Below are 19,827 nucleotides of genomic sequence, written 5' to 3'. Positions count from 1 at the left end.
CACTGGATATACATTGTGTCAATTACACAGGCAGGCGGAAAGAAACCCAAAATGGCAGAGAGAGAGAGAGAGAATATTAAAAAACATAATTTTTTTCCCCCTTTTTGCTGGTGGGGTTACGTGTAGCGTGACATGAACCCAAGATCCCGGTTGAGGCCGTCCTCATGGGTGCGGAACTTGGCTATCAACTTCTGCTCGACGATTTTGCGTTGTCGTGTGTCTCGAAGGCCGCCTTGGAGAACGCTTACCTGAAGATCGGTGGCTGAATGTCCTTGACTGCTAAAGTGTTCCCCGACTGGGAGGGAACCCTCCTGTCTGGCGATTGTTGCGCGGTGTCCGTTCATCCGTTGTCGCAGTGTCTGCATGGTCTCGCCAATGTACCATGCTCCGGGGCATCCTTTCCTGCAACGTATGAGGTAGACAACGTTGGTCGAGTCACAGGAGTATGAACCATGTACCTGGTGTGATGGTGGTATCCGTGTCGATGATCTGGCATGTCTTGCAGAGGTTGCCGTGGCAGGGTTGTGTGGTGTCGTGGACGCTGTTCTCCTGAAAACTGGGTAACTTGCTGCGAACGATGGTCTGTTTGAGGTTGGGTGGCTGTTTAAAGGCGAGCAGTGGAGGCGTGGGGATGGCCTTAGCGAGGTGTTCGTCGTCATCGATGACATGTTGAAGGCTGCGGAGAACATGGTGTAGTTTCTCCGCTCCAGGGAAGTACTGGACGACGAAGGGTACTCTGTTGGTTGCGTCCCGTGTTTGTCTTCTGAGGAGGTCTATGCGATTCTTCGTTGTGGCCCGTCGGAACTGTCGATCGACAAGTCGAGCGTCATATCCCGTTCTTACGAGGGCGTCTTTCAGCGTCTGTAGGTGTCCATCGCGTTCCTCCTCGTCTGAGCAGATCCTGTGTATTCGTAGGGCCTGTCCATAGGGGATGGCCTCTTTGACGTGGTTGGGGTGGAAGCTGGAAAAGTGGAGCATCGTGAGGTTGTCCGTGGGCTTGCGGTAGAGTGAGGTGCTGAGGTGCCCGTCTTTGATGGAGATTTGTGTGTCCAAGAAAGAAACCGATTCTGAGGAGTAGTCCATGGTGAGTTTGATGGTGGGATGGAACTTGTTGATGTTATCGTGTAGTCTCTTCAGTGATTCTTCGCCGTGGGTCCATAGGAAGAAAATGTCGTCGATGTATCTGGTGTATAGCGTTGGTTGGAGGTCCTGTGCAGTGAAGAAGTCGTGCTCGAACTTGTGCATGAAAATGTTGGCGTATTGGGGTGCGAATTTGGTCCCCATGGCTGTTCCGTGTGTTTGGGTCAAAGAGGCCATCCCCTATGGACAGGCCCTACGAATACACAGGATCTGCTCAGACGAGGAGGAACGCGATGGACACCTACAGACGCTGAAAGACGCCCTCGTAAGAACGGGATATGACGCTCGACTTGTCGATCGACAGTTCCGACGGGCCACAGCGAAGAATCGCATAGACCTCCTCAGAAGACAAACACGGGACGCAACCAACAGAGTACCCTTCGTCGTCCAGTACTTCCCTGGAGCGGAGAAACTACACCATGTTCTCCGCAGCCTTCAACATGTCATCGATGACGACGAACACCTCGCAAAGGCCATCCCCACGCCTCCACTGCTCGCCTTTAAACAGCCACCCAACCTCAAACAGACCATCGTTCGCAGCAAGTTACCCAGTTTTCAGGAGAACAGCGTCCACGACACCACACAACCCTGCCACGGCAACCTCTGCAAGACATGCCAGATCATCGACACGGATACCACCATCACACGAGAGGACACCACCCACCAGGTACATGGTTCATACTCCTGTGACTCGGCCAACGTTGTCTACCTCATACGTTGCAGGAAAGGATGCCCCGGAGCATGGTACATTGGCGAGACCATGCAGACACTGCGACAACGGATGAACGGACACCGCGCAACAATCGCCAGACAGGAGGGTTCCCTCCCAGTCGGGGAACACTTTAGCAGTCAAGGACATTCAGCCACCGATCTTCGGGTAAGCGTTCTCCAAGGCGGCCTTCGAGACACACGACAACGCAAAATCGTCGAGCAGAAGTCGATAGCCAAGTTCCGCACCCATGAGGACGGCCTCAACCGGGATCTTGGGTTCATGTCACGCTACACGTAACCCCACCAGCAAAAAGGGGGAAAAAAATTATGTTTTTTAATATTCTCTCTCTCTCTGCCATTTTGGGTTTCTTTCCGCCTGCCTGTGTAATTGACACAATGTATATCCAGTGTACTGGGACGTGCTGTTCTCCGTGACTGGCCTGTTTGAATAACAACGACACCTTTTGATTGGTGTGATGCTGTCCCAGCATAGTATAAGATATGCGATTTGAGAACCTTTTCACTCATTCATCTGACGAAGGGGATAATCTCCGAAAGCTTGTGATTTTAAAATAAATTTGTTGGACTATAACCTGGTGTTGTAAGATTCCTTTTATTGTCTATGTGCTTAGACTATGCCTTTTTTCTTTAGTTTCAATTTTACCCTTATTTCTTTATTCATCCATGGTGTTTCATTATTGGCTAGTTTGTTCTTGCTTTTTAGAGGAATATATTTCTCCTGAACTCTACTGAAAACAGTTCTGAATATTATCCACTGCTATTCTATTTCTTTGTCTGTCAAAATTTTTTTCCAGTTTACCTGCTCCAGTTCCATTCTCATACCTTCAAAATTAGCTTTTCTCCGATCTTAACTTTGGCCTTTGTCTTACTTGTGTCTTTCTCAATTATTATTTTAAACCTTATATTATGCTCACTATTGCCTAGATGTGCCCCTATGCTTACTTCTCTTATCTGTTCTGGTTCATTTCCCATTACTAGATACAGCAGTGATTCCTCTCTTGTCTGGCTTCTCACACACTGGGTAAAAAAGGAGTCATGTATATACTCATGTAAAAACTCCATTCTCTTTTCTCCTATCCCTACCTCTTCTTGCCAGTTTATTCTTTACTATAAAGAATAAATATTCAGACAGAAGTTAAAAAGAAAAGCAAACAAGAAGAACCAAAAGTTGGTTCCAGAAAAGACGGTGAAATAATGAAAAAGAAAATAAATGTAAGTCAACAGAATTAAAATGAACCCAAATTCTTAATCCTTTACCTGTTAAACATGGATTCATATCATGTATTCAAATAATTTTTGCAGCATGCTAAAGATTAAACGGCAAAGACTAGAAACAAAAATATGGCAATTAGAGACTAATATTTATCTTGTCCAATAAGATGCAAGGCCCTATATTTCACACACATGAATTCGAAACCATTTGGCATTCCTGGATCCACTGTTAGTTTGAATAATCATAGAATCATAGAAGTTACAACATGGAAACAGGCCCTTCGGCCCAACATGTCCATGTCGCCCAGTTTATACCACTAAGCTAGTCCCAATTTCCTGCACTTGGCCCATATCCCTCTATACCCATCTTACCCATGTAACTGTCCAAATGCTTTTTAAAAGACAAAATTGTACCCGCCTCTACTACTGCCTCTGGCAGCTCGTTCCAGACACTCACCACCCTTTGAGTGAAAAAATTGCCCCTCTGGACCCTTTTGTATCTCTCCCCTCTCACCTTAAATCTATGCCCCCTCGTTATAGACTCCCCTACCTTTGGGAAAAGATTTTGACTATCTACCTTATCTATGCCCCTCATTATTTTATAGACTTCTATAAGATCACCCCTTAACCTCCTACTCTCCAGGGAAAAAAGTCCCAGTCTGTCTAACCTCTCCCTATAAGTCAAACATTGCATGGTATGTAAATGCTCAGTAAACCATGAAGCAGACATTCCACCTCCAGAATTTGAAGATGTTGTGCACCACTGGCTTAAACACCAGTATAAATTACTACTTTTGAAGAGGATCTACGCCAGACAGCACAGGGCATGTGATTGCTTACTGACTACACACCACCACATCTAACATCACAAGACAGGTGCTTTCCGGATGGATGTGTGATTCTACCCCGAACAGCAAAGGACATGTGGTTTGAATGAGTCCACAAATACCAGGGAAGGATTTTTTCCTTATACACAAACTTCACCTATGTAGGCAGCCCTTTTGTATCGAAGCCATATAAAAGAATATTTACAATGCTTGCAGACTCACTGTACATTAGACAGCAAAGGTTAGGTGCTAGCGGGTCCACATGTATATCAGACAGTGCAAGGTGTTTTTTAAATTCATTCTCTGGATATGGGTGCCACAAGCCAAGGCCAGCATTTATTGCCCATCCCTAGTTGCCCTTGAGAAGGTGGTGGTGGGCCGCCTTCTTGAACTGCTGCAGTCCGTATGGAGAAGGTACTCCCACAATGCTGATAGGCAGGGAGTTCCAGGATTTTAACCCAGCGACGATGAAGGAATGGCGATACATGTCCAAGTTGGGATGGTGTATGACTTGGAGGGGAACTTGGGAGTTGATGGAATTCCCATCCACTTGCTGCCCATGTCCTTCTAGGTGGTGGAGGTGCTGCCAAAGAAGCCTTGGCGAGTTGATGCAATGCATCCTGTAGATAATACACACTGCAGCCATGGTACACCAATGGTAGAGAGAGTGGATGTTTAAGCTGGTGGATGAGGTGTCAATCAAGTGGACTGCTTTGTCCTGGATGGTGCTGTGCTTCGTGTGGTGTTGTGGCTGCACCCATTCAGGCAAATGAAGAGTATTTCATCACACTCCTGACTTGTGCCTTGTAGGTGGTGCAGAGGCTTTGGGGAGTCAGAATACATAGCCTCTGATCTGCACTAGTAGCCACAGCATTTATGTGGCTGGTCCAGTTGAGTTGCTGGTCAACGGTAACCCAGAATATTGATGATGGGAGATTTGGCAATGGCAATGCCATTGACTGTCAAGGGGAGGTAATTAGGCGCTCTCCAATTGGAGATGGTTATTGCCTGGCACTTGTGTGGCACAAATGTTAGCTGACACTTTTCAGCCCAAGCCTGGATGTTGCATGTGGGCATGGACTGCTTCATTATCTGAGGAATTGTGAAGGTTAAGGGAGATTTGATAGGGGTGTTCAAAATCATGAAGGGTTTTGATAGAGTAAATAAGGAAAAACTATTTCTAGTGGTAGAAGGGTGGGTTCCAAAGGACACAGATTTAAGGTAATTGGCTAAAGAACCAGAGGTGACATGAGGGAAAATAAATTTCCTCCAGCAAATTGTAATGATCTGGAATGCACTGCCGAAAGGGTGGTGGAAGCAGATTCAATAATAATTTTCAAAAGGGAAATGGATAAATACTTAAAGGGGAAATATTTGCAGGGCTATGAGGAAGGAGCAGGGGAGTGGGACTAATTGGATAGTTCTTTCAAAGAGCCGGCAAAAGCACGATGGGCCAAATGGCCTCATTCTTTGCTGCATCATTCTATGATTCTATCAGCAAACTTCTGCCCTTGTGATGGAAAGACAGTCATTGACAAAGCAGTTGAAGATAGTCAGGCCTAGGACAATGCTCCGAGGAACTCCTGCAGCAATGTCCTGGGACTGAGATGATTGGCCTTCCACAACCACCTTCCTTTTTGCTAGGTATAATTTCTACCACTGGAAAGTCTAACCCCCCCACCGCCTCCTGAACCCCACCCACCCCTCCAAACCTCACTGACTTCAGTTTTACTAGGGCTCATTGATGTCACACTCAGTCAAATGGGTGTTTACAGACTAACTGCATGGGTCCATATATGACAGTGGAAAACTGGTGCTGATAGAGTTAATTTACATCCTACCACGTTTTATATCGCAGGTGGTTTATTTACAATAAGGATTTCCACACTGTAAACAAATCACCCTGAAACAGGTAGCGCATACGCCTAATAAAAGGGCTTTTACACAACCCTCAAAAACTGCTGCAGATCTAACTCACATAAATGCATTTTTCCCAGGATTAATGGGGCCTAATCTCTGCTGAATACACATCGCACAACAGTTCAGCAAATATAAATCCGGACACTGATTATGTATACAATGCAATCCGTCACAACCCCGCGCTGCCCATGAAACGCAACGAGCGCGGTGCAGTCTCACGGGGGCACAATGATGCGCTCGATGGTCAGTGAGGTAAATAAGAGGCAGCCGAGGCCTGGCCTGGCCTGGCCTGGCCTGGGGCCGAACGATGAAGCAGAAACCCTTACACTTACCCGCTTTTAAACAGGCCCACCCCAAAGGGACTGATTAGAACGAGGGGGAAGTTATCCAGTCCGACTGCCGGTTACCAGCTACCTTGATCGGGATCCTTTAAATTGAAGGCGCTCGGCCTCTCCGCCTCCACCCTGATGGAGACGTGGACGAGGATAGGGAGCTGCTCAATCAGGACCCCCCCCCGAAAAAAAACAGAGCGGCCGCGCAACTTGCCTGAGAGAAAATGCAGCGAATGAGACGGCGGTGACGCGGACGCGTGATGACGTAAAGTCGCACGTCCTGCGTCACTGACAGCTGCAGGTGGTTTCTTTGGGTTTTTAGTTTGTAAGCACACCCCCCCCTTCTTATAAAAGGGGGGCCTAATTTGGAAAAAAAAGCAGAACAGATTACAAGAAAAAGAAAAAAAACAGCTGCAGGCTTGAAATGGCGCTACAGGTTTCTTATTCCCGGACGGTTAAGTTGTATATGTTGAAGTACAAGTTGTACTAGTTCAATGGGTTTTTCTTTTGTTTTAAAAATGTTCTCTCCGTTATCTGTTGAAATCAATACCTTGTGAAAGCTGGAGATGGGAGGGGCCAGTACTGGTTCAATGACGATAACCAGCAGTCCTACTGGTGCAAGGTTGCATATCTGTTTAAACTCAAGAATGCCCTCTGAGTGACACTTGACAAGACTGAGAATGACAAAGGTTCATCTCTCACCCAAGTTAATTATCAACACAGCTGAACTCAACCTTTCCAGCTTCAAATTGAGATCCGTGTGTTTCCAGAATTTGGGAGATGGAAAAAAACAATCACATTAGCTGCTCTATTGCGACCAACGGCAAACTAGAACACAAGATTACTAGGCAGCATTAAATATGTGCTTCCCAGGACATTCAGGGTGTGGCATACGTCTTCCGAGTGTAGATTGGCTAAATTTTTAAGCAGTTACGATTAGAGCAGAATGCTTACCACTATAGAATTGCAGGTGTTAGGTAAGGACAAATGCCCTTCTGCTCAGTTGTTCCTGGTGTTGCTAGGGAAGTGAAACCAAGAGAAGTGAGCAATGATCAAATCCACATGCCTTGGACATGGAAACCTGATAAAACTGATTTATAACTTGTATATATATTGAAACAGTTCCTTAAGGAATTGAGTATTCACTGTAGTACTGATACTTCTGAAGGAGGACACTTTACCAGCGTTTTACCATGCTAATATCAGCGTTTGTAAACAATTTTACAACACCAAGTTATAGTCCAGCAATTTTATTTTAAATTCACAAGCTTTCGGAGGCTTCCTCCTTCCTCAGGTGAACGATGTGGAACATCAATGAGCCCTAGTATAGTCGAGTATAGGATTATCAGTCCTCTGGGATTGTCCTGGAGTCTCCAGAAATTAAAGACTAATCTCCTGAACACTGTTGTGAGCAACCTGGGAAAAAAATCATAGGGGCATTAAAAAGTGTTTCCTGTGATGAATCCTCTGGGAATCTGTCCAACAAGAGTTGGCAACTGTCATTGAGTGTCTCAGTACTCTAGTATTCTTATGATAATGTAAGGTAATTATGTTTTTAAAAATGTGATTTAAAAAAAAAATTAGTTGCACAATTCAGACAAATATTTTGGAATTATGTTATATGGACTTGTGTAGGGTTGTCACTTCCTGGTTAGATATATTCTGGGAGGTTTGATCATGTGACATTTCATCACATGACTGTTAGCAGCTGACCTTAATGGTTCAACAGGGACATGGGTGCGTTGTAATTCCCAATGTGCCACATTTATGATGGTAGAATGGGTCTAAGTAATTTCAGTCCCAATAATTCTTAGCTTATAATTTTTATTGGGCCAAGATGGGTAAGATTGCTGGGAAGAATTCCTCTGCTTGTTTTGAGCTTAGGTGACCCTTGAGTACTGAATCATGGATGTCTTCTGTAACTGGTGAACACCATGCACAATATTTTAATTTTCTCTGATTTCACCATTTGGATTTGATATTTTCTGTTGGTTTGCTTTGTTTAAAAAATATAGGGCTGCCCCTTCCTGAAATTCTTGTGGTTTCTCTCCCCTTTAAGAGGAAACACTTCTGGTGGGTTTGGGCTTTACCAAACCCAATAGCCTATTAGAAATTAGGACCCTTTCATGTCTACTGGCCAACTGCAAAATAGAATCCGTGTACCATATGCACTCTGGAGTTTCAGCGAATAAGTGATGGGTTGGTGTGCCCCTGACTTTGAAAAAGCCAGAGCTCAGTAGCAGTTCAATTCCAGGTTTGGTCACAATTACTTTTCCTGAAAAGGACCCCTTCATTGTATATATTTCATATTTCTTGTTCCAATGTGCATTACTGTATACTTATAAACTTTAATATCCATCTGTAGGTCTCAGAAGAGAAGTAAAGAGAAGTAAAAGTTCCCCCACCTGTAGTTCCAGGTGAGGTAAGAGTGACTGCCCTTGACATCAAGGCAGCATTTGACAGTGTGGCACCAAGGAGCCCTGGTAAAATTGAAGTCAATGGGAATCAGCAGGAAAGCTCTCCAGTGGCTGGAGTTGTACCTAGCACAAAGGAAGATGGTAGTGGTTGTTGGAGGCCAATCATCTCAGCCCCAGGGCGTTGCTGCGGGATTTCCCCAGGGCAGTGTCCTAGGCCCAACAATCTTCAGCTGCTTCATCAATGACCTTCCCTCCATCATAAGGTCAGAAATGGGGATGTTTGCTGACAATTGCACAGTGTTCAGTTCCAGCCACAACCCCTCAGATAATAAAGCAGTCCGTGCCCGCATGCAGCAAGACCTGGACAACATCCAAGCTTGGGCTGATAAATGGCAAGTAACATTTGTGCCAGGCAAATGCCAGGCAATGACCATCTCTAACAAGAGAGAGTCCAACCACCTCCTCCCCTTGACATTCAATGGCATTACCATCACCGATTCCCCCACCATCAACATCCTGGGGGTCACCATTGACCAGAAACTTAACTGGACCAGCCACATAAATACTGAAGCTACAAGAGCATGTCAGAGGCTGGGTATTCTACGGTGAGTGACTCACCTCCTTACCCCCTCAAAGCCTTTCCACCATCTACAGGGCACAAGTGTGATGGCATATTCTGCACTTACCTGGATGAGTGCAGCTCCAACAATACTAAAGAAGCTCGACACCATCCAGGACAAAGCAGCCCGCTTGATTGGCACCCCATCCACCACCCTAAACATTCACTCCCTTCACCACCGGTGCACCGTGGCTGCAGTGTGTACCATCCACAGGATGCACTGCAGCAACTTGCCAAGGCTTCTTCGACAGCACCTCCCAAACCCGTGACCTCTACTACCTAGAAGGACAAGGGCAGCAGGCACATAGGAACAACACCATCCTGACTTGGAAATATATCACCGTTCCTTCATCGTCGCTGGGTCAAAATCCTGGAACTCCCTTCCTAACAGCATTGTGGGAGAACCTTCACCACACGGACTGCAGCGGTTCAAGAAGGCAGCTCACCACCACCTTCTCGAGGGCGATTAGGGAAGAGCAATAAATGCTGGCCTCGCCAGCAACAGCCACATCCCATGAACGAATAAAAAAAACATTTTGCTTATAAACACTTTTTTTCACAATACATCTCGTATAGATTGTATCCTCAATAGGTGCCAGCTTTGAATCTGCTTCACCCTGATTGTCAGCTGCCTTGCAATTACTTCACCACCAATTAGAGCAGTGGGAAGTAATAGGTTTAAATCTGATAGCAATCTTGAATAAGAAAATTTAGATGATACGTCCTGGATTTCAATATCTAACTTGCACTCCATCTGTGCATAATGCAGAGGTGTGGGACTAATTGAAAGTCCCAGCACAGGCACGATAAGCCGAATGGCCTCCTTCTATTATACTGTGGTCCTCTGTGCTAACTTCTAAAAGACAGCATCAGTTACACAAAATAGAAACAGTATTAGATTAACTTTTTGAATTACATACAAGCCTACCGAAAAAATGGAAACATTGTTGCATTCATAATTCCCCTAAAAACATGTATTGCTTTCATTGTGCAAATGTATTTTCTTTTGTATCCACTAGATATCAGCAATGTACAAAAACATTACGTGTATGTATGTATTAATGTACTTCCTGTGGTATTGTTTATGGTTAAATTATGTATTTGCGATTACATTCCCTAAATGGTGGAGGGAGATTTTTCTAAAAAGTGGTTTCATTTTTAAAAGTGCATCCGAGTCATTGAATGGTTCATGAGTTTTATAAATTTTAAAATTAGGGTTCCCAAGAAATAGGATTATTGATAGCACTTTAAATGCAGTTGTCGACTCTGGTTGGACGTATTCCTGGAGGTTTCACTCCAACCGCCCGCCAAGTCAAACAACCTATTTTCCCCAACAACAATAATGTTAGAACTAATAAACAAAAGTGCTAAAAAAAATTTTTTTAAATACAATTTTTCTTAATGCCCCTAATGTTTTTTCTTCTGGGTTGCTCACAGCAGTGTCCAAGAGATTAACGTTTAAATCCTGCAGTCTCCAGGACAATCCTGGAGGGTTGGCAACATTTAACCTTAAATGACAGCATAACTGAGATCGGTTAATATAATTGTAACTTTGTGTCAAATCCAATTGATTGAAAACAAAAACGAATGATTCCATATCATAAAATGACTATTTTAAAGAATGTAAACAATCTTACAACACCAGGTTATAGTCCAACAATTTTATTTTAAAATCACAAGCTTTCGGAGATTATCCCCTTCGTCAGGTGAATGAGTGAAAGACCTTAAAATAAAATTGTTGGACTATAACCTGGTGTTGTAAGATTGTTTACATTTGTCAACCCCAGTCCATCACCAGCATCTCCACATCATATTTTAAAGAAAGCAGACTTTTACACTTTTAGCAATTTCCCAGTTTAAAAAAAATGAACACTAACTTTTTACGATTAGGCAGCTTGAATCATTAACTCGTAGTACGTTGTGTAAATCCATGTCTCACCATTTCATGGCATTGACCGTTGAATTTCTCACCCTTTGCTCCCCAAAAAATGACGTTGTTTTATATTTGTACAAAATAAACTTGACTCATTATAACAGTTTATTGATTTAAAAAAAAACAACACACCGCTCTCCCCCTTCCTTCTCTTTCCAGATGATTGCAGTGGTGAGGGATTTGCTGAGAGTGTTTAACTGGTTGATACAAGTGTCAGTCAGTGGCGAGTTCCTCTTTTACTGGAGCATAAGCGGAGACTGCGCAGACTGGCAATCAGTGCGAGCAAAGGAACCGGGGGTTGGTAACGAGAAGCGCAAGTAATCCAAGAAGGTAAGCGATTTCGTTCACCGTATCGTGCAAAAGGATTCATCAAATACATATAAATACAGTCAGTGTTGCAAGTGTAAACTTTAAATGAGACGCAAAGCTATGTTTAAGAGGACGTTAAATGGGTTTACTCCAACCTGTTTCTAATCCAATAGGGAATACAATAGTGAGGAAACGAATCACATTTTGTAAATTGTCAGCCTGAAGACAGCTTTTGTCAGATTTCCTTTCGTGCGTTTTAAAATATTAAGGATTTTAAGTGAACTGAAGAGGGTGAGACTAGTACTTTATAAAAACGAACAAAAAGCGACTAGTCATTCCAAACAATAACACTAATAGTATTGTGTAATAACTTGGGGATGGGGGTGAACTCATTTTATTTAACATTCACATGGACTATATGTTCTAATAAAATATCCTTTGTTGCAAGTGTCTACTGACATAGTAGGCAAGGTTTATTACTAATGTATTTCCAACTGTAACCAGGGGATGGTGTTACATTTCTTGTTTTGAGATAAAAAGAAAAACTGCAAATCTGAAACAAAAACAGAAATGCTGGAAATATATAGTGGGCCCTTCAGCATATGAAATATGGTAGGCTGATCTTTCGTGTAAAGACCCTTCGTCAGAACTCCGGAGAGTTTGCAAGCGAAACATTACCTCATCCTTTCTCTGTCAGATACTGCAAATCCAAACTATATATTTCCAGCAATTTCCGTTTTGAACACACAACACCATTTGAAAACTGGAATGTGTTTTGAAGTGGGTCTTAGTTCTTTTTCTTCTATTGCCCTTTTGTGCTTCCACCTTTAGGCTTTCTGTACAATACTGATCATATTGCATCAAAAGGCTACTGATTGGTTAATACAGATGGCACGATCCATAATTTCCAGAATGATTAGAACGAGCACTATAACAATACTATAGGATAAAACTGTTAACTAGTAATCAAAGTAATCTGTAAGTTTCAATATAACAGTGCAATAATTTGACTTTATTTTTGCTTTGCTTTAACTTTTGTATTCTGTGTACTATTAGTGAGTTAGCATAGTGTTGCTTTCAGTAAGTGGGAAGGTAAGCTCCTTTTTATAAAGACCATGCTACACCATCTAATGCAGAATGTAGTATTCTGCTAAAGTGAAACTTGGATGCCCCTTTGAGATTGCAAAGTCTAATTGTTACGTAAGCACTTGGTGAAGTAAGACTTTATTTGCTTCTGAGGCCACAGGTAGCAATCCTGACTTTATAAAGTGGTAAAGTCATTTAGATTACATTCTGCCAGTTGTGTCACTTGACTGCCTTTGTTCCTTTTATACTTTTTTATTTGAAGTGTGACACTTAAATTTGTTGTATGAAGTGCGATAGAAAGGAAATGCGTGCTAGATGTTCTGTTTATAATAGTTGATTTCCAGTAGAGTTACTCGTGGTAAGTCAGATGATGTGCTGTTTTATAAGAATAGGAATCTTATACCACATGTCATAGAACCATAGAAAAGATACAGCACAGAAGGGGGCCATTTGGCCCATCATGCCCGCGCCGGCTCGAACAACGACCAGGTGCCCATTCTAATCCCGTCTTCCAGCACCCGGTCTGTAGCCCTGCAGCTTACGGCATTTTAGGTGCAGGTCCAAGTATTTTTTTTTTAGAAGAGTTGAGGGTCTCTACATCTACCACCAATTCGGGCAGCGAATTCCATACACCCACCACCCTCTGGGTAAAAAAGTTTTTCCTCATGTCCACTCTAATCCTTCCGCCAATTAGCTTAAATCTATGTCCTCTAGTTCTTGAACTCTCCGCTAGGGGAAACAGGTACTTCCTGTCTACTCTATCTGTGCCCCTCATAATTTTGTACATCTCAATCAAGTCTCCCCTCAGCCTCCTCTGCTCCAAGGAAAACAACCCCAGCCTATCCAATCTCTCCTCGTAGCTGCAATTTTCAAGCCCTGGCAACATTCTTGTAAATTTTCTTTGCACTCTCTCCAGAGCAATTACATCCTTCTTGTAATGTGGTGACCAGAACTGCGCACAATACTCCAGCTGTGGCCTTACCAGCTATATACAGTTCCATCATTACATCCCTGCTTTTGTATTCTATACCTCGGCTAATAACGGAGAGCATTCCGTATGCCTTCTTCACAACCTTATCTATCTGTATTGCCACCTTCAGGGACCTGTGCACATGCACTCCAAGGTCTCTCACTTCCTCTACCCCCTCAATATATTCCCATTTACTGCGTATTCCCTTTTACTTGCTTGCCCTCCCTAAGTGCATTACCTCACACTTCTCCGGGTTGAATGCCATTTGCCACTTTTCCGCCCACTCCACCAACCCATTGATATCTTCTTGGAGTCTACAGCTATCCTCTTCACTATCAACTACACGGCCAATTTTTGTGTCGTCTGCAAATTTGCAATCATGCCCCCTACATTCAAGTCCAAATCATTAATATATACCACAAACAGCAAGGGACCCAACACTGAGCCCTGTGGCGCACCATTGGAGACGGATTTCCATTTGCAAAGACATCCATCGACTTTTACCCTTTGTTTCCTGTTACTGAGCCAATTTTGGATCCAATTCACCACATTTCCCTGTATCCCATTGGCTTTTACCTTTCTGACCAGTCTGCCATGTGGGACCTTGTCAAATGCCTTACTAAAATCCATGTAGACAATATCCACTGCACTACCCTCATCAATCCTCCTTGTCACTTCCTTAAAGAATTCAATCAGATTTGTAAGGCATGACCATCCCTGAACAAATCCATGCTGACTATCCCTGATTAAGCCATGCCTTTCCAAGTGACAGTTTATCCTATCTCTCAGTATTGATTCTGGGATATCATATTTTGAGATTTTTGACTGTTTGACCTAAAATAAATTTTGGCTTGCTTTATATTAAGATGGTGCTGTTAAGTTAAATTAGCTCACAGGGGTTCAATACCCACAACATGCAAATTGCTGGAAATGCAGATTAGGTCTAGGTAGAGCATTTGTCAGACCAATCACTAACAAGTTTATCAATCACTAGTTGGGCCCCAGCTGGAGTATTGTGTCCAATTCTGGGCACCACACTTTAGGAAGGATGTCAAGGCCTTAGAGAAAGTGCAGAGGAGATTTATTAGAAATGAGAAACTTCAATTTAGATGGAGAGACAATAGAAGCTGGGATTTTCCTCCTTTTTGAGAAGGTTAAGGGAAGATTTAATAGAGGTGTTCAAAATTATGGAAGAAGGAGAAACTGTTTCTACTGGAAAGAGGGTTAGTAACCAGAAGACACAGATTTAAGGTAATTGCCAAAAGAACCAGAGGGGAGGTGAGAATTTTTTTTTATGCAGCGAGTTGTAATGTTCTGGAATGCAGTGCCTGAAAGGGTGGAGAAAGCAGATTCAATAGTAACTTTCAAAAGGGAATTGGATAAGTACTTGAAAAGGAAAAATTTGCAGGGCTATGGGGAAAGAGCAAAGATGTGGCACTAATTGGATAGCTCTTTCAAAGAGCTGGCATGGGCACAATGGGCTGAATGGTCTCCTTTTGTACTGTATGATTCTATGATTCAATAGTATAGCTGTGGTTATCAAAGCTCAGGTTTTATGTTTCTGAATAGCTGGAACACAAGATAGTCTGCTGAAGCTTGTTGTGGAAAACAGACACTGAAGCAGGTGCTGCCTGACCTCCTGAGTGTTTCCAGCATTTTCTGTTTTTATTACAGAAGCAGGAAACTCTGTTCCTAAGGTTAGAGCCAAACAATTTCAGATATTTGCTGGTCTCTGAAGTGAATTTAGCCCATTATCAGGTAGAGTGGCATGCCTTGTTATCTTCTTCTATGTCACAAGAAGCAATATTCAGATTAAAATAGATGAAAAATTCATTGAAAACTATATTCTTTTTGCTTTTTAAAAAATTCTGTTCATGGGATGTGGGCGTCACTGGCAAGGCCAGCATTTATTGCCCAATCCTAATTGCCCTTGAGAAGGTGGTGGTGAGCCGCCTTCTTGTACCGCTGCAGTCCATGTGGTGAAGGTTCTCCAACAGTGCTGTTAGGTAGGGAGTTCCTGGATTTTGACCCAGCGACGATGAAGGAATGGCGATATATTTCCAAGTCGGGATGGTGTGTTACTGAGAGGGGAATGTACAGGTGGTGTTATTCCCATGTGCCTGCTGCCCTTGTCCTTCTAGGTGGTAGAGGTCGCGGGTTTGGGAGGTGCTGTTGAAGAAGCTTTGGCGAGTTGCTGCAGTGCATCCTGTGGATGGTACACACTGCAGCGGTGGTGGATGGGGTGCCAATCAAGCGGGCTGCTTTGTCCTGGATGGTGTCGAGTTTCCTGAGTGTTGTTGGAGCTGCACTCATCCAGGCAAGTGGACAGTATTCCATCACACTCCTGACTTGTGCCTTGTAGTTGGTGGAAAGGCTTTGGGGAGTCAGGAGGTGAGTCACACACTGCAGAATATCCTCTGACCTGCTCTTTTAGCCACAGTAGTTATGTGGCTGGCCCAGTTAAGTTCCTGGTCAATGGTGACCCCCAGGATGTTGATGGTGGGGGATTCGGCGATGGTAATGCCGTTGACTGTCAAGGGGAGGTGGTTAGACTCTTTCTTGTTGGAGATGGTCATTGCCTGGCACTTGTCTGGTGTCAGTGTTACTTGCCACTTATCAGCCGAAGCCTGGATGTTGTCCAGGTCTTGCTGTATGTGGGCACAGACTGCTTTCTTATCCGAGGAGTTGCGAATGGAACTGAACACTTTACATTTTTACATATAAAATAAACCAGCTTGTTGGTTTACAGATGACCTTGTCTGTCAAATGTTTATCAGTCCTTTTTTCATGAAGATGGGAGAAATGCACGTCAGTGAACATGCAAGATTACAGTATCCAGTACAGCGAACAAGAGGTTTTATTATTACAACTCCGAGTCTTGCTATCATATGACTGGGCAGTAAAGGGTAATACTGATCATGGGGAATGCTGGATCTGTTTACAGGAAGGACCAGTGATGCTGATCCCAAGAGAATATCAAGTGCAGGCCAGAAATTTGTAACGCCATGTAATTTGGAATTTGTTGCTTTAAGGCTAGAAAGTCTAATTGCCATTAGCACTTATTAGCGATTTCATAAAGAGGTCAATTGGAAGGCTGCAGACAATCCGGCTCTGATCTTTTGTGTTTCTGGATAGTTCTTTTGTTTCTTTATACTATTTGTTTGAAGTGTGCCAAAATTTGAAAAGTAGACAGACAGGAAATGCAGGCTAGATGTACCATCTTTATAACAGCCAATCTCCTGTTATATTGTTCATGGTGAGTTTAAGGGTATCCTGTGTTTTAACAGTAGGGATGTTATGGCATATCAGGTCCACAGATTTATAGTGACTGAACAAGTGAAATAACTTTTTTAATACATGATGTTCTGGTTTTTATTGAAGTTCTGAATTCCCTGATTTGGTCCATTTTTCTATGAAGACTGTAAGTCAGTGGTCTTGATGATGATGATGATGATTATGTATTCCATTACCTAGGTACTCAACTTTTAATCTCTTTTCTTTAAATTAAAGATCCACAGCAAGATGTATAAGGATGGAGGTAGGTATCTGGCATTTAGTAGCACTGGGGGTTGTAGTGCTGATTTTTTGAAGCACTGGAGTTGATTTGGGGGTCTTGGAGTCTGGCAGCACTCTGGTAGGGATCCTAAGAGTACAGTACAGGAGGGGATGTCCTGTGATTTGAAGGGCTTTTTTGGAAATTCTCAGACATTGTTAGCAATGAGTGAGTGATTTTGGGGTTTGGCTATGGTGGTGATATTCAGGTTTGGAGGAGGGAGATTCCTGTTGTTTCATAGAGCTGTGGTGCCCCTTGAGTTTGGGAGCACTGAGGTGGGGGCCCTGAGAGTTTGCAGTACCGAAGGAGGGGTCTTTGGCTTTGTTAGCACTGTGGGGGAAGGGGATTGTGGTGTTTGGCAGAGGTTGAGGCACTTAGGATTTGATAGTACTGAGGTGGGGTTCCTGGGATTTGACAGGACTGAGCTAGGGATAGTTTTGGCATTACTGGAACAGGAATCTACTGTTTTCAAACCACTGGTCATTTGGAACATAGGAACAGGAGTAGGCCATTCAGCCTCTCATGCCTGCTCTGCCATTTGATAAGATCATGGCTGATCTGTGATCTAACTCCATATACCTGCCTTTGGCCCATATCCCTTAATACCTTTGGTTGCCAAAAAGCTATTTATCTCAGATTTAAATTTAACAATTGAGCTAGTATCAATTGCCGTTTGCGGAAGAGAGTTCCAAACTTCTACAACCGTTTGTGTGTAGAAATGTTTTCTAATCTCGCTCCTGAAAGGTCTGGCTCTAATTTTTAGACTGTGCCCCCTACTCCTAAAATCCCCAACTAGCGGAAATAGTTTCTCTCTATCCACCCTATCTGTTCCCCTTAATATCTTATAAACTTAGATCAGATCACCCCTTAACTTTCGAAACGCCAGAGACTACAACCCCAATTTGTGTAATCTCTCCTCGTAACTTAACCCTTGAAGTCCGGGTATCATTCTAGTAAACCTACGCTGCACTCCCTCCAAGGCCAATATGTCCTTCCGAAGGTGCGGTGCCCAGAACTGCTCACAGTACTCCAGGTGCGGTCTAACCAGGGTTTTGTATAGCTGCAGCATAACTTCTGCCCCCTTGTCCTCTAGATATAAAGGCCAGCATTCCATTTGCCTTCTTGATTATTTTCTGCACCTATTCATGACACTTTAATGATCTATGTACCTGAACCCCTAAGTCCCTTTGGACATCCACTGTTTTTAACTTTTTACCATTTAGAAAGTACCCTGTTCTATCCTTTTTTGATCCAAAGTGGATGACCTCACATTTGTCTACATTGAATTCCATTTGCCAGTTTTGCCCATTCACCTAGTCTATCAATATCGCTTTGTAATTTTATGTTTTCATCTACACTGCTTACAATGCCACTGACCTTTGTGTCATCGGCATTTGGGAATGAAATCAGGAAGCACTTTTTCACACACAGGGTAGTGAAAATCTGGAACTTGCTCCTTCAAAAGGCTGTGGATGCGGGATCAATTGAAATTTTCAAGACTGAGATTCATACATGTTTGTTAGGTAAGGGCATCGAGGAATGTGGAACTAATGGAATTGAGGTACAGATTAGCCATGATCTAATTTAATGACTGAACAGGCTCAAGGAGCTGAATGGCCTACTTCTGTTCCTGTTAGTTGATCATCCATAGTGGTGTTCATTTTAGATAATTTTTTTAAAAATGGACCTCAGCTGTGACACCTCTCAGTGGACTTGCGTATAAAATTCTTCTTATTAGGTTCTCAAGTACATTCACATTTTATGAAGTTATTTATTCATATTGGTGTACATTCATACATAGGTTTTATGAATCCATTGTATGATTAAGGGTACATGTAAATTTTGAGGTAATTTGAGCATCAAACTAAATGAACAATCACATTGATTTTGAGCGTACATTTCCAAACAGTGTAAGAAGTCACTGCACTTCCTGACTAGATGGTGTCTGCGGAAGGAATGTATTGTAACATCCAGGCTATTTGCACTGTGAGTAATGCTGACTGGGGGGAACTAGGACAGCTTGTTTGCTCTTGGGTTCTTGGAGTTAGGCTTGGGGATAGTGAGGAGGGCACCTGCATACTGATGGTTATGTTGGTTGGGGTTGGTACCCCTCAAGGCCTGTGGGTGGGTTGCAGTGTTTTTGGTTGTTTGTGTTGAGTGGGTCTCCAAAAGCAGGCTCCAGACTGCCCAGTATTTTCTCAGTTCCCAAGTGGAGTCTAAATACTATTCGTTCGAAACGGCAGATATGCCATGTGTTTCATCCACATGTTTATTGTGGTTGGGTATATATCATAGTTGTGTTAGTCTGCTCATTGAGGGACAAGGCTTTTGCTCTCCAGTGCGCAGGCCCAGCAAGCGCTGGGATCATAAAACCTGTCACGTTCCTAGTGATTTCCTGGACTGCTGTCCAGAATAGTTGAAGGAGGGTACTGTTCCTCCCACGGTTGCCTGGTACGAAGGGATGGAATTTGTGCTGTGCTGGGTGTGGTATCCTTGATGTGTGATTTTGAGTTGGTCTTCATGCATTTTGCTGCAGGATCTGACTTCATATTCTGACTGGCGTATTTGGTGTTTCCAGCATTTCCTGGTTTAGTTTCAAATTCCCAGAATCTGCAGTATTTTGCTTTGTAATTGGTTATTTTGAGCGAGATGAAATTTGTCAGCTAGCTGATGGATGGAGAATATCTTTCCCTAATTTTGTTTTATTTTTAACATATATGTTTTTATCTTCAATTGTTTCAAAATAGTATAGCAAAATATAATGGTTGCATCAAAAG

At 43.1% G+C, this 19,827-nt stretch overlaps 2 protein-coding genes across 3 annotated transcripts in view; one reads left to right on the top strand and one right to left on the bottom strand.

Annotated features, from left to right (window-relative positions):
• Nucleotides 1–6,343, bottom strand: part of golga5 (golgin A5) — a 39,726-nt gene extending 33,383 nt beyond the window's left edge. Inside the window, exon 1 of the mRNA XM_067991933.1 lies at nt 6,164–6,343. The gene's annotated coding sequence lies outside the window, so the exon portion shown is untranslated. The remainder of the gene's footprint in view (nt 1–6,163) is intronic.
• A 5,010-nt stretch (nt 6,344–11,353) lies between these two features.
• Nucleotides 11,354–19,827, top strand: part of lgmn (legumain) — a 42,337-nt gene continuing 33,863 nt past the window's right edge. Inside the window, exon 1 of one of the 2 annotated variants that reach the window (XM_067991934.1) lies at nt 11,354–11,462. The gene's annotated coding sequence lies outside the window, so the exon portion shown is untranslated. The remainder of the gene's footprint in view (nt 11,463–19,827) is intronic. The other variant, XM_067991935.1, reaches the window with a different exon arrangement.

The sequence above is a fragment of the Heptranchias perlo genome, chromosome 10 (assembly GCF_035084215.1).
Source record: "Heptranchias perlo isolate sHepPer1 chromosome 10, sHepPer1.hap1, whole genome shotgun sequence".
In the NCBI taxonomy this organism is placed as follows: Eukaryota; Metazoa; Chordata; class Chondrichthyes; order Hexanchiformes; family Hexanchidae; genus Heptranchias; species Heptranchias perlo.
This window is presented reverse-complemented; position numbering and strand designations above follow the sequence as displayed.